General features: G+C 43.0%; 1 protein-coding gene across 4 annotated transcripts in view; it reads left to right on the forward strand.

Annotated features, from left to right (window-relative positions):
• TRAK1 (trafficking kinesin protein 1) overlaps positions 1-13,743 on the forward strand; it is a 161,426-nt gene that overhangs the window by 1,786 nt on the left and 145,897 nt on the right. The window lies entirely within an intron of this gene.

The raw sequence follows: 13,743 nt of genomic DNA on the forward strand, positions 1-13,743 counted from the left end.
CCTTTTGCTGGAGCATCTTTTGGTTATCGGTGGTGGGGACACATACACCCCAGGGAAACAAGCTAGGAACAGGGTCCTTCCAGTTTCCAGATGCAAGAGCAGCAGAGAGGGAGGTGGCCACACTGCTGGGCAGTCTGTGGCAGGGAGGGTGTCCCAAGTCCCAATAAAGGATGACAGGTTGGCTGGCAGGTTCAGAATTGGGCCTGGAGTGACGGATGGAACCTTCCTCTCTCTCTTGATTTGGAAAGCTCGCACTCGTGTGCCCTTTGATCTCTGGCCCCAGCTTTATCACAGAGGTGCCTAGACAATTGCGGCTTGAGCTACCAGGAACACTGAGATGGGCTTGGAGATGCTGTGCTGGATTAGAAAGCCCATGTCTATGCGCAGCAGGTTTGGCAGGAGTTGGATTTCAGCTTGGCCCCAGCACCAGCCATTTCCTGTTTGATGCCCTGGGGACCTGTGGGATTTGGTTTCCCATCCCTAGCTCTCCAAAGAGGGTGCCTCCGCTCTGGCTCTGTTGCTCAGGCTCCTTCTCTCTGGTGTGTTAAAAAAGAACTTTGGCCTTGGAATGGGAAACTTGGATGCACATTCCAGCTTCTCTCTTTCTTTACTGGCTGTGTGACCTTGGGCCCTTATTTAAACCTCTGACTTGGCTCTCCCCTCTCTTGGATTGCATGCCCCCCACCAAAAAAAATCCCCAAATAAAACCCAAACAAACCTCATTGGACTATTGTAAAGATTAAGGAGTGTGTTGTTTGGTTCTTTTTTGGCTGCGCCCATGGCATGCAGAAGTTCCTGGGCCAGGGATCAAACCTGTACCATAGCACTGACCTGAACTGCAGCAGTGACAACACTAGATGCTTAATCTGCAGAGCCACAAGGGAGCTCCAAGAGTGTTTTTTTATTTGTTTGTTTTTGTTTTTTTCTTTTTTGGCTGACTCCCGGGCCAGGCATCAGATCCACGCTGTAGTTGCAACCTATGCCGCAGCTGTGGTAATACCAGATGCTTAACCCACTGTGCTGGGCCAGGAATCAAACCTACATCCGAATGCTCAAGACCCTTAGGTGCCACAGCAGAAAATCCTTCAAGAGTGTTTTGAATGAAAGCGTCTATAAAAGTTTGAATGACCTGGGAGGATTTTCAGGTCTCATTCCAACATAGATTTGTGACTTGGTAACCTTTTTGAGCCCTAATGGAGATAAAAGAGCAGATATAACAGCAATTGTTATTCTTCTTATAGGTTTACTGTGAGGGTCAAATCAGATTTTGTAAAAGAGCTTTGAAAATAAAACACATAAAACAGAATTATTCGCTTTGAGAGGAGTTCCTAAACTTTGTTTCCATGAGCAGCACTTTACACTTTGCCATCTGATGTGGATTTTTTTTCCTTCTGAGCCTCTTTTTCTGACCTTGCACAGAGTATGTCTCTGTAATTGTTAGATGAGTCTGGAATTAACCCTATGGGAGCCCCTCTTGACTGCCAGTTCCCAAAGTGGAGAACAGACCTTGGGCTTTCTCTGTCCCATCAGCCATTCAGACTTGACTGTTGCACTGTACATCCTGGAAGGCAGCCCAGGAGGGCAAGTGGGCCGGTGGCTGCTTTTCCTAAAGGGGCAGGTTATTTATTTCTCCTTTAGGGCTCCAGCAAGAAAGGCATTGGAGGGTGAAGAGTTCATTTAAACTCACTGAGGATTGCAGATATGAAATCAGGCCTTTCACCTGTCTTGCAAGTTTGATAAACTTGGAGATAATGTTAGAAAGGCCAGCCTCTTCAGGTATATGATTATATGATGTTGGTTTTCAAAGTGGACTCTGATCTCTTTAACCCATCTGTATTTGGTATGCAGCATGATTTTTGTGGAAGGACCAAGGGATGCTCCTTTTTAAGAGATGAAGATGTTAGGAGGAGAACTGTTTCCACCAACCCCAGGGCTCTTGTGGGTTCTTAGATTTTATTTTATGGTCTTGGGTGGGTTTCTGTTGTATAGAGATACACCATTGAGTGGGTCTTCTGGTCCCTCCCCCATTCTTTTTACTTCTTTCTGAACAAATATTCCCTATTTTGACTTGCCTTCCTATTAAGTGTATCCAAATGGAGGCCACCTGCAGCGTTGAAAAGTTTAAAGTTTTAGGGAAGAGACAGTACATAATAGCATATGTGTCAATTGGGTGCCTCTGAGCTAAGTGTAAGACCAAATGATGCGCAGCTGGTTAAAGAAAGGATTTGACGTGTGTTTATGAAGGGCTGTGTGGCTTCATTATTCATTGAGAAGCATATTTAATTATGTGTTTGTTCATGGTGCACCTGAGGTAGAAGAGGGTGGAACAGAGTGGACGTGAGCTCTTAAAATCCTTGCTTGGGCTTCTGCTCCAGCATTCTAGGAAGGACTGCTCCCAGCCTCACCTGGGTGGCGGTGAGAAGCACTGTAAATCTCCCTGAAGACTAACAAGGAGCAGTGACTTCTCAGTGGCCATTCACACACAGCCTTGGGATAATCTTTTTTGATCTCCATGTCTCCAGCTGGGAAATGGATTCTCTTGATGCTGCTGCAACTTGCCCTCATAAACCTTCAGGGCAAAGGTACCCTGGAAAGGAAATGGGGGAGCTCAGCCTGAGGTTTCTGATACTTCTCAGTGAATTTTCAGTGTTACGTCAGTGATTCCTTTGATGAAGAATAGAGTGCAGGATTCATCTTGTTTAATAGGAAAACGTTCTAAATTACTGCCTTGAGCCAAAAAGCACTCAAGGAAGATGTACCTTCTTTTCCTGGGGGTTCTGGGGGCTCACAGAAGCGCAAATATGTGTATTCCAGTTTGACAGTCTTGGAGCTGGAGTATTTCTAGGGTCTTTTCTAGTTCCAGACTTGATGATATGCCAGGACATTGAAAAGCAGAAGGTGAGCTTCCCAGAAGAAATGCATTTTGTACTGACATCTGAAAAGGATGCTCCATTATTTAGACGAAATAAGTATATGAGTAAATTAAAGAACTACCACAATATAAATTATCTGGATGTGAAAGTTAACAAAAACCCTGCTGTGGGTATTCAGGGGACTTTGAGATTTCTTTTTTTTTTTTTTTTTTTTTTGGTCTTTTGTCTTTTTTTGTTGTTGTTGTTGTTGTTGCTATTTCTTGGGCCGCTCCCGCGGCATATGGAGGTTCCCAGGCTAGGGGTTGAATCGGAGCTGTAGCCACTGGCCTATGCCAGAGCCACAGCAACGAGGGATCCGAGCCGCATCTGCAACCTACACCACAGCTCACGGCAACGCCGGATCCTTAACCCCCTGAGCAAGGGCAGGGACCGAACCCGCAACCTCATGGTTCCTAGTCGGATTCGTTAACCACTGCGCCACGACGGGAACTCCTATTCAGGGGACTTTGAAATCTTTTTTTTTTTCCTTTTTTTCTTCAAAGAATTAGTTGAAAATAACCATGAAGAGGTGGAGTAAGTGGTTTGAGTTTTTCTGACAAGTACCCTTTAGCACACCATTCAGTGAGCTTCACTCTTTTTGTTTTTTGTACTCCTCCTTAATGCCTAGACTTAGGTACTAGATAGTGTGATTACACTCACTAAAAAAAAGCTGCTGTTTCCTGACTTGCGTTTACGCAGATTAGCTATTGGTACATCCTACATTTTATAACATAGATTCAAGTGTATTTGCAGCTCTTAAAATAGATATTAGAATAGGGATGTGAGATTTTATTCTTTCTTCTCTCAGCACATTTGAAGAGAAGAAGCACCCATGCATATGGAGAACCTGGGGATTTTAGAGGTTCTCCATCAGGTCCTCTGATGTTTTGGTAAAAGCAAAAAGTCCTTCCAGGCAGTTCTTTAATATCAACAGCACATGCTTTGGGTGGGCCTGAAGCTTTTGTTTTGATTTGATGGTAGCATTCTGCAAGCTCTCCGTTTAAGTTTTGTATAAAATAGAGGAGGCATGATCTGGTGTAGGCTCACCTCCTTTTACTATGGTCTTTAACACCTAATTTCCAGCTTAAGATGTTGTCAGGGATCAGTTGTCTTCCTAGAGTTTTGGAAATACGTTTGGCCTCACTTGTCTTACTGAATCATGTATTTTAACCAGGAGGAGCAGGTCAGCAATGAGTGCAGAAGCCATCCTTGAGTTTCTGTTTGAAGACAATGGGGACACTTTCCTTGCTCAGTGGGGAGGAAAACTTTCTTTGACCTCTAGGAGCATCGGGTGTCCTCATTCTGATGAGAAAGGCAGGAAGTGAGTGACTGCAGACAGCTCAGTTATTTATGCCAGTGTGGTTAAGGGTCCAGATTCATGGTGGAACCAAATGGCTGTGGCCTGGGCAGAGAATGGCAGTGGGAAGAAGGCGAAACTCTTGATCGGGAGATCCTGCCTGATGCCATTTCTGTCTGACCTTGGTCCCTGCTGATTGCAGGAATGTCAGGCCTCTGCTGTGTAGTGTGTGGTGGGTGGGCCTGCAGCATCACTTTGGAGCTTGTTAGGCCTGCAGAATGGCAGACCCTGCCCCAGTCCTGCTAAATTTTTTTTGGTTTGTTTTGATTTTTGTCTTTTTAGGGCTGCACCCGAGGCATATGGAGGTTCCCAGACTAGGGACTGAATGGGAGCTGTAGCCACCAGCTTACGCCACAGCCACAGCAACGCGGGATCCAAGCCACATCTGCGACCTGCGACAGATCCGTAATCCACTGAGCAAAGCCAGGAATCGAACCTGCATCCTCCTGGATACTAGTCAGATTCATTTCCACCGAGCCACAAAGGGAAGTCTGGTCCTTCTAATCTAAATCATTTTATTTATTTATTTATTATTTTAAAAATTGTTTATTTATTTATTTATTTATTTATTTATTTATTTATTTATCTTTTTGCTATTTCTTGGGCCACTCCTGCGGCATATGGAGGTTCCCAAGCTAGAGGTCGAATCGGAGCTGTAGCTGTCGGCCTACGCCAGAGCCACAGCAACGCGGGATCCGAGCCACATCTGCAACCTACACCACAGCTCACGGCAACGTTAACCCACTGAGCAAGGGCAGGGACCAAACCCACAACCTCATGGTTCCTAGTCGGATTCGTTAACCACTGCGCCACGATGGGAACTCCTAAATCTTCATTTTAAACATGTCCCCAAGTGGTATTAATTGTCAGGCATTCCTTCATGGTTACATAGAATATTCTTTTCAGATGCACAAGGAAAAGGAAGTGACCAGCACACACTTGCTCCCTACATTGCTGGGGAGAGTTGGTGCTCAAAGCTGGGTTCAACCTCTCACTCTCCACCACAAAAAGGAAAGGGGCTGGGGTTTTTCAGAAGATCGCTGAACCCATTTCCCTTCCCATTGCCCATCTCTTCCCTTCCCTCGCTTGTATGCAAGATGTTGTCAAATGGGAGGACCCAAGAGGGAAGGGACAAACTCATTCTAAGTCAGTAGTGAGGAAAAACAGCCCCAAATTTAGCCAGTGGTTTACTCTCCCTACCCTAACATTGGGAGGCGTTTCGAGTAAAAATATGCCAGAGCAGTCAACAGGCAGTTCTCCCCACATTTTAGCTAAGTAGTTAAAACATCCGTCCATTCATCCATCCACCTATACACTCACCTACTCTTTGAAGAGTAAATCTTCAGTCCTGGGTCATGTGCACTGTGAATATGGGAGACCACAAGAATGACAGAAAGGGAGCCATTGGTTGGTAAGTGGACCTGACCCAGTATATGCAGCAGGTGCAGAGCTATAGGGCTGCCATGCTCTTTCCATAACCTCATGTGCGAGTAGGCAGGTGGCCTATCTTTGCCAAATTCTTTTCTTTCTTTTTTTTTTTTTGCCCCAGAGGTGCCCAAGTGCCCCAGTCTCAGAGGTGAAGGGAAATTCCTAATGCAGTGACTGCCTTTTATTTCTTTTCTTTTTTTTTTTTTTTAACAAAATCATGGTAAGGTAAATGTAACATGAAATTGACCATTTTAGTGATTTTCAAGTGCAGTTTTATGGCATTAAGTACATTGTTGTGCAAATATCACCACTATCATCTCCTGAACTTTCTCTTATGCCAATGAAAGTCTATACTGAATAAACACTGACTTCCCATTTCCCCCATCCCTTCAACCCACAGTTGACACCATTCTACTTTCTGTCCCTATGAATTTGAATATTCTAGGAACCTCATGTAAGAGCAATCATACGGTATAATGTCTTTAAGATTCATCCAGGTTGTAGCATATCAGAATTTCCTTCCTTTTTAAAGCTGAATGTACCATACTTTGTTTATCTATTCATCCACCTGTGGACACTTGGGTTGCTTCCATCTTTTGACTCTGATGAATAATGCTGCTGTGAACGTGGGTGTGACATCTATTTGAGTCCCAGCTTTCACTTCTTTTGGGTATACATCCAGAAGTGGAATTGCTGGATACTGTAGTAATTCTGTTGTTAACTCTTGAAGAATCACCACACTGTTATCCTCACAGACTGCACTATTTTGTATTCCTGCCAACAATGCACAGGGTTCCAATTTCTCAGCATCCTCGCCAACCATGTGATTTTCTGTTTTGATAACTGGATGTGACGTGGTTATTTCAAGTCACTTTTCTCCGTTCATTTCATTATTCTCCCGACACGAGCCATGGTCTTTGCCTTGCTTTAAGTTGTGGGGAATTCCTGAAAAGTGGTCGATACTAGAAGCGCTTGCTTTAACCCTTGCTGCCAATTGCTGTTTAACTCTGAGGACATCACATTTAATTTATTTAGTAAGTGCAGTGGGACTCAGGTTAATAAGGTTTCTAGAGGCTGCTGGTGTTTTAGGGTCTGTGCGTTTATGGTCTTTATCTCCATTCTTGCCTCGCCTTTTTTATTTTGAATGGAAATTGGAGTGTGTGAATTGAGGGATCAAAGAGGATGAGAAGAGAAGGGCAACTGAATAAGACGATCCATTACATTTTGTGATTCTGAGTTCTAACAATGAATTTGGTTTGCCTTTTGGGCCTTGACTTTCCAGTGGAGGGGTTGGTGGTGTGACATTGGCAGAGATCTGGCAAAGAACATGTCAAGGACCTTTTTAGCAAAAATGAAAAGAGGGGTCCAGAGATGTGTACCTTGGAAAATTTCAAGCCTGGAAAGAAAACTGGAGGTTTATTTCACCTAAAGGGCGATTCTTGTTGAGTTACAGAGTTGAATGAAGTTGGAACTGGTAAGCTTTGTACTGGGGGATTAAAAACACCAACTAAACAAATGATGACCCAAACCTATGATTCTGGAATAGCAGTGTAATGATTTAGAGGAAAGGTGGGGAACAGGAAAAGGAGCAATTTGTTACAGGTCTGACTCACTGGGGTTGTGCCTGTGAATGTTACATTTGGGTGTAGAATTTCTGAGACAATTGGCTTACTGGCTTTCATTGAGGAGAAGAAAAGGGTGTCATTCAGCCAGTGGGTATTTTATTCCCACCTTGCATCTAGAATGTTTTAAATAAAATACTGAGTATTATGGGAATTGTATAGTTCTGCTTTATGGACCTGAGTGGGAGTGTTTTTTCATTTGTTAAAAAATACTACCCCCCCTCCCCGTGATTTAACAATCTGTCTGGATAGACTAGCATATTGTTGATGTGTTTGAAGCCATGTTCTTTTTTTTCCCTTCAAGATTGGTGCTTTGTCAGGGCTAGAAGTATTGAACCCAGCAAAGAACTGTTTATGACAGTCAGTTCCTAAATTATTACCTTACATGAGAACCTCATATGGTTATTAAGAGGGTTACATGAATTGATATGTATGTTGGACTCATCATTTTGTGTTAGCCATTTTTTGGTTTTTGTTTTTTGTCTTTTTAGGGCCATACCCGAGGCATATGGAGGTTCCCAGGCTAGGGGTCCAATCGGAGCGAGGTACTTGCGAGGTAGGGAAATTGTGTGTATTATTAAACAAGGAACTACTTGATAAGTCCAAGAGGACTGTCATAGCAATTATTGAATGTTAACTTGAAAAACTTTTAGCTGGGCTAAATCTCTTGATACTGGAAGAGAAACGATATGCATATGGAAGGGAATAAAGAAAATAAATATTCCTGGGAGTATGGTTATCTTATACACACGTGTGTCATTTATGATACACTGAATTCTCAATTTGGCTAGAGGCAGCGTGACAGGATAATCAAGTCTGAAAATTTCCCTCACAAACTCAGAAGCTGCAGCTACATTTGTTTGCAAGGGTGCAAAAGGGAAGCAGTCTGTAGACTTTCCTAAGAGAAAGCTATGGCAAGGCAGGGGCCTCGTTAGGACAGGCGGCTGGCTTTCCCTTGGTGAACGTGCCCTGGCTGGCATGGGGTCCCGGGACTCATCCACGTCTGGGGTTGACTAAGACCAGGACTGAAAGCTCTGGCTTTACCCAAAGAGAGACAGGATGGAGACCTGCCTGGGCTTCTAAGTGATCCTGCTGGAAGGAAGTGGATTCCTGTGAGTGCTGTTTGGGGGTGAGCCTGCTCTTTGAAGAGATGGTGGTAGGGTCGGGAGGAGCGGAGTCAAGGATGGGGCTGAAATTTCCAAATTGGATTCATATCACTCCATTGTGCAGGGGGTGAAGGTGAGGAGCCTATTTTGGTTTTGTTTTTGTTTTTTGTCTTTTTTTGTCTTTTCTAGGGCCGCACACATGGCATATGGAGGTTCCCAGGCTAGGGGTCGAATTGGAGCTGCAGCTGCCGGCCTACACCACAGCCACAGCAACTTGGGATCCGAGCTGTGTCTGAGACTTACACCACAGCTCATGGCAATGCCAGATCCTTAATCCACTGATCGAGGCCAGGGATCAAATGGTTCCTCATGGTTCCTAGTCAGATTCATTAACCACTGAGCCACTATGGGAACTCCGAGGATCCTATTTTGAATGTGCTAAGTTTGATGTGCTCATGAGATTTCCAAGGGGAGATATTTAGAACAGCGGGACATCTGGGGCTGATGCTGGGAAGAGAGATCCGAGTGTGAGGTAAGGCTCTGGTGGCCATTCCTGGGTGGCCAGTGGGTGATACCATGTGTAGAAGCACTTAGAGAGGCCTGCCCAGAGGCTGACCAGGGGGAAACCAAAGTGCTAGGGGAAGTGTTCTTGCGGCTATAGGTGGGGTTCGTAGTGTCACTCTGCTGTGAGAGGCCAAGTAGGATAAAGGCTAAAACGTCCTTTGGGTTCATTTATACATAGTAGGTGTACAAATATTTGTAGATTTGTATCACTCAGTTCTCCATGGTTCTGAAGAGATACTGGCTTAGTCTTGTAAACATCTTATAGTAACACATTGACTAAAAATTCTTGTGGTATTTGTGAACATTTGCAGGTTTCCTTGCCAAGCATCATGTGTGTTTGTCTCACATATTGCTGTGTCCATATTTTTATGAATTCCTGAAATAATGAGCCCTGAGTTAGATATTTTTCTGTGCTTTCTTGTGACTCTTATACTTCTTACTTGTGGTTTTATAGTTTGTACTCTCGGCTATTGAATCATGGTAAAAACTGAAGAGAATCAGAAACTGCTTGTTTTAGCAAAGATGTTCTGCAGCCCCATCAGAATGGATGGAATAAGAAATTGGACATTATAAACTTCTGGTGAGAATGTGGAACAGCTTGAAGCCTCATACACCACATACAAAGATCAAACACTTGGAACATCAGCAATGTTTACTAAAGCTGAGCGTATACATTATGACCCAGTGATTTACTTTTGGGCAAATATGCAGCAGAAACCCATGCTCTTTACTTAGTTCATAGCAACTTTACTAACAATAGCTCCAAACTGGAAAAAAGCCCAAGTGTCCATTCACTGGCGACTTTATACACAAATTGGTATAACTACACAATGGAATACTACTCAGCAATAAAAAGAAATGGAATACCAATCTTTGCAACAAATGAATGAAAGTTTGAGGCAAAATGTTGAGCAAAAGAGAAAAGGTACAAAAGTATATACACTATAAGATTCCATTTTCAGGTGGTTCAAAAACAGGCAAAACCATCCTGTAATAAGGGTCAGAACAGTGGTTACCTCTGAGAAGGTATTGATTCTACAAGGTACATATGTAAATAAAAATGAATGGAGCTGAATGCATGAGATTATTAAAAGTTCTAGTTAATTTGGTGACTATTAGATTTTAATGCAATGTGATGTAAAATAGTTGCTCCATAGAATTTAACTGTGCTTGAACTTGTGATTTTCATACCATTTCCCCTGGTCCTTGGAATCATTTAGAACACACGCCCACACATACCCTTAGAAGATGGTCCTTAAGGCAGCTCTTGTCCAGTCTTTGGGGTAGTTAATGAAGCCGGAATATTTTTTTCTTTTTCATTGGTTTCCCCAGGGTGTATTGTTATTATTGTGGGCTAGGACCTAGGCTAAGGTGAAGTGACTGAGTCTCTTTTATAAGGTACAAAATTTAAGGCCAGGTCATAAGTTGCCAAAAAATTTAAGTACTCAAGATCAATTCTATTTTAGTGCAGCATTTCTAAAAAAAATCTAAAATAATGCAAAGAAATCTAAGATGAAAAAATAAAAAATTTTTAAAAAGGCAGAATTGGTATTACTGATTTTTTCCTTTTACCTGATGCCCCAACATGGCTTGGTCAGGTGTACGGTTGTGGGCTGAAAATGGAGCCAAGAGGAATCTCTAAGACTTGCGAAACATAGACTTGTCCTGAATGCATGATTTTAAAAGAGTGAAAGTGAAAGGACAGAATTGCTAAAGACTGAATTGATTCTGTTATGCTTTTAGTGTTTTGTGAATGGAAGCAACTGTTATTCTTGGGAAGGATTCTCAGTATAGTAAACATTTTAACAAAGGGAATAATGTCTAAAAGTACTTATGATAGCCTTTAAAATACCACGATTGTTCCTTGAATTTTTGTGAATTTTGCTATGTTAATTTACGGCAAGGATGGCATAGGAGTTATAAATCAAAACAGGAGGTCGTCAAGGCTTAGATAACTTATTCATGGCATTAACAAGTTATAAAACACTGTCTTTTGGTGTGTAACAGTGTTTAACAGTAGAAAAAGTTAATGATTGTCCACCTTTCAGCTAATCATGTGATTGCTGTTGCTATAATTACTTGGTAGGCAGGGTTAGACTCATGTAATTTGCTAGCCTTGGTTCTGGATGCTTACAAACATCCATGCTATTGTGTGTCACCAAGCTTGGTTTCTGAAACGTGGGCTTCTTTGTCTTTTACTAGTGAATAGTCCCCAAGATTCATGTCCATTTGGCTCTTCATTGCGACCGAGATGTGTTGCATGGAGAGAGAGAGAGCGATTCCAGGTTTTTCAGCTTCTTTTCCAATTGCTATGGATACGGCGTCAGTGCCAAGTGGAGTTTCCTCTCCATCAATTTCCTAGGTTTCCCCTTAGAAGCTGAAATTCTTGCCCATCCTGATAGTAAGGTGCATTTTTTTCAAATGCCAGAAGGCTTTTAAAAGTGTACTGTGATGAGAATTGGTTTCAAAAAATTATACCAGAGAGGGTTACAACTTCCCAAACTTGTAAAACCTCACTTCTTTGTTCCCCCAGCGCCTTCCTTTCCAATTTTGCTGTGCATGGTTTCCTCCTAGTAACAGGCAGTGATCGGTGGGAAAGTCAAGCTGGCTGAGAGCCTCCCTGTCAAGAGACAGTGAATCTCCTTGGTTCCTGGAGGAGCCCGTACCCTGTCAGCAAAGCCCACGTGGTGGCATCCTGGCCTTTCCTTGGATGTGGAAAGGTTTTTCATTAGGCCTTCTTTAATAGATATTGGGCTTTTCAGATCTTTTCTTTCCTCTAGTATTAGTTTTGGTCAGTTGCATATTTCAAGGAGCAGGTCCATTTCATCTAAGCTGTTGAATTATTGTCTTTTTAACATCCGGAAGATCTTTTGGGATGTCCCCCCATCTTTTATTTCTCTTTTCTAAGGAACTGCTGGATCAGAGTAAGTTAGCTCAGGAAAATGGGTGGGAGTGGTTTCAGGAAAGGGTGGACGGAGGCGGTGGAGGAAAAGAGCTTGGACGTGGGGGAGGGCGGGGGGCGGGGCCTGGGCTGCCCTTGGCACCTCCTCTCTCTGGAGGAGCCGTGGAGGAAGGGCGGTCACGTGGACGGTGAGCTCATTAGGCAGGGGACACCAGCTGTGCTGTTATTAGGGCTTTAAAAGTCCCTGGCAGATGTGCTTAGGCGGAGTTCCAGCCTCGTTCACATCCCACATATGGCATAATACAGTACATGGAAAAAGAGCGACTCGGAAACAAATAGCTTTTCCATGAAACACATCATTCCTTTTTTCCCATGAACTTTTTCCTTTTCTTTCTTTCTCTGTCACTCTCTTGGTGTCATTTTCTCTCTCTGCTGTTCCTTTTGTCTTTCTCTCCTTTTCTCTGCGTGTTTCTTCTTTTTCCCTCTTTGTTTCTCTCTCTGCTGTTGTTCTCTCTCTCCCCCCACACACTTTCTCTTTTCTCCTCTTGTCACCTCCCCTCGGCTCCCCTCGGCTCCCCTCCCCTCCTCTCGCCTCTCCTCCCTTCCCCTCCCCTCCCCTCTCCTTCGTTTGTGTTCCTGTATTTTCACTCCCGTCACTCCCCCAGTCTTCTTCCATACTTCCTTATTTTCTCCTCTTCGGACTTTTTAAAAAAATTATTGTGTTGAAGTATAGTTGATTTCTGCTCTACAGCAAAGTGATTCAGTTATACATATATGTACATTCTTTTCTTAAAACTTTTTATTTTATTTTTTATGACTGTACCCATAGCATATGGAAATTCCCACGCCAGGGATTGAATCTGAGCCACAGCTGCAGCTGCTGCAACGCTGAATCCTTTAATGCACTGCTTCAGGCTGGGGATTGAACCCATACTTCCTCAGCCAGCCAAGCCACTGCAGTCAGATTCTTAACCCATTGTGCCGCAGCGGGAACTCCCTATATAAACATTCTTTTTCATACACTTTTTTTTCCATTATGGTTTATCACAGGATATTGAATATAGTTTCCTGTGCTATACAGTAGGATCTTGTTGTTTATCCATCCTATAGTTTGTGTTTGCTAATCCCAGTAGGCCCTTTTTGTTAATCCTGGGTGGAACTAGAAAAAGACACAATAGGACATGAAGAAAATTTGCCCATTTTAGGTGAAAAGTGAATCTCAGCATTTCAAGAAAGTATAAGGAGTGGAGGTAAATCAGAGTGATCCTACCCTGGCAGTTGTTTGGCTATGCACCTGTTTCAAATGCCTTCTTCACTCCTCTGGTGCCCTGGTGGCTACAAGGTCACTCTAAACCCAACAGGCCGATGAGACGGCCCAGGGCAGTGGTAATTTCTGTTTAGTTTGGCTCACAGTTTGTGTGTTGTTGGTTCTGCCGATAACCTCTCCTCCCACTGTTGTCCTGCATCTCATTGACCAACTTTTCTCAGTCCACTTCCTCAGGGCTCCCCCCTCCCCCTTTTATAGTAACTTACATCTCAGCTTGGACTCACAAGAGAGAATCAATATCAAATTGACTTCCGTTCTTGTTTTAGGGGACTGGATTTCTGCAGGTTATGTGCTATTATGTAATACGACCTCAGTTTATATTCTTTAAAGTTCAGAGTGATGCAAGCTTCATTATACAAGTTTCCTACTGTTTATATCAGTGCTGATGTTTTGATATATTTACATTAATTTTGTAGCTATTATACAACATTATATGCTTATTTCAAAAAAAAAGGAAATAATACATGCATATATTAGCTTTATTTCATATTCTAATGAATCTGACTAGGAACCATGAGGTTTCGG

The sequence above is a fragment of the Sus scrofa genome, chromosome 13 (assembly GCF_000003025.6).
Source record: "Sus scrofa isolate TJ Tabasco breed Duroc chromosome 13, Sscrofa11.1, whole genome shotgun sequence".
Lineage (NCBI taxonomy): Eukaryota > Metazoa > Chordata > Mammalia > Artiodactyla > Suidae > Sus > Sus scrofa.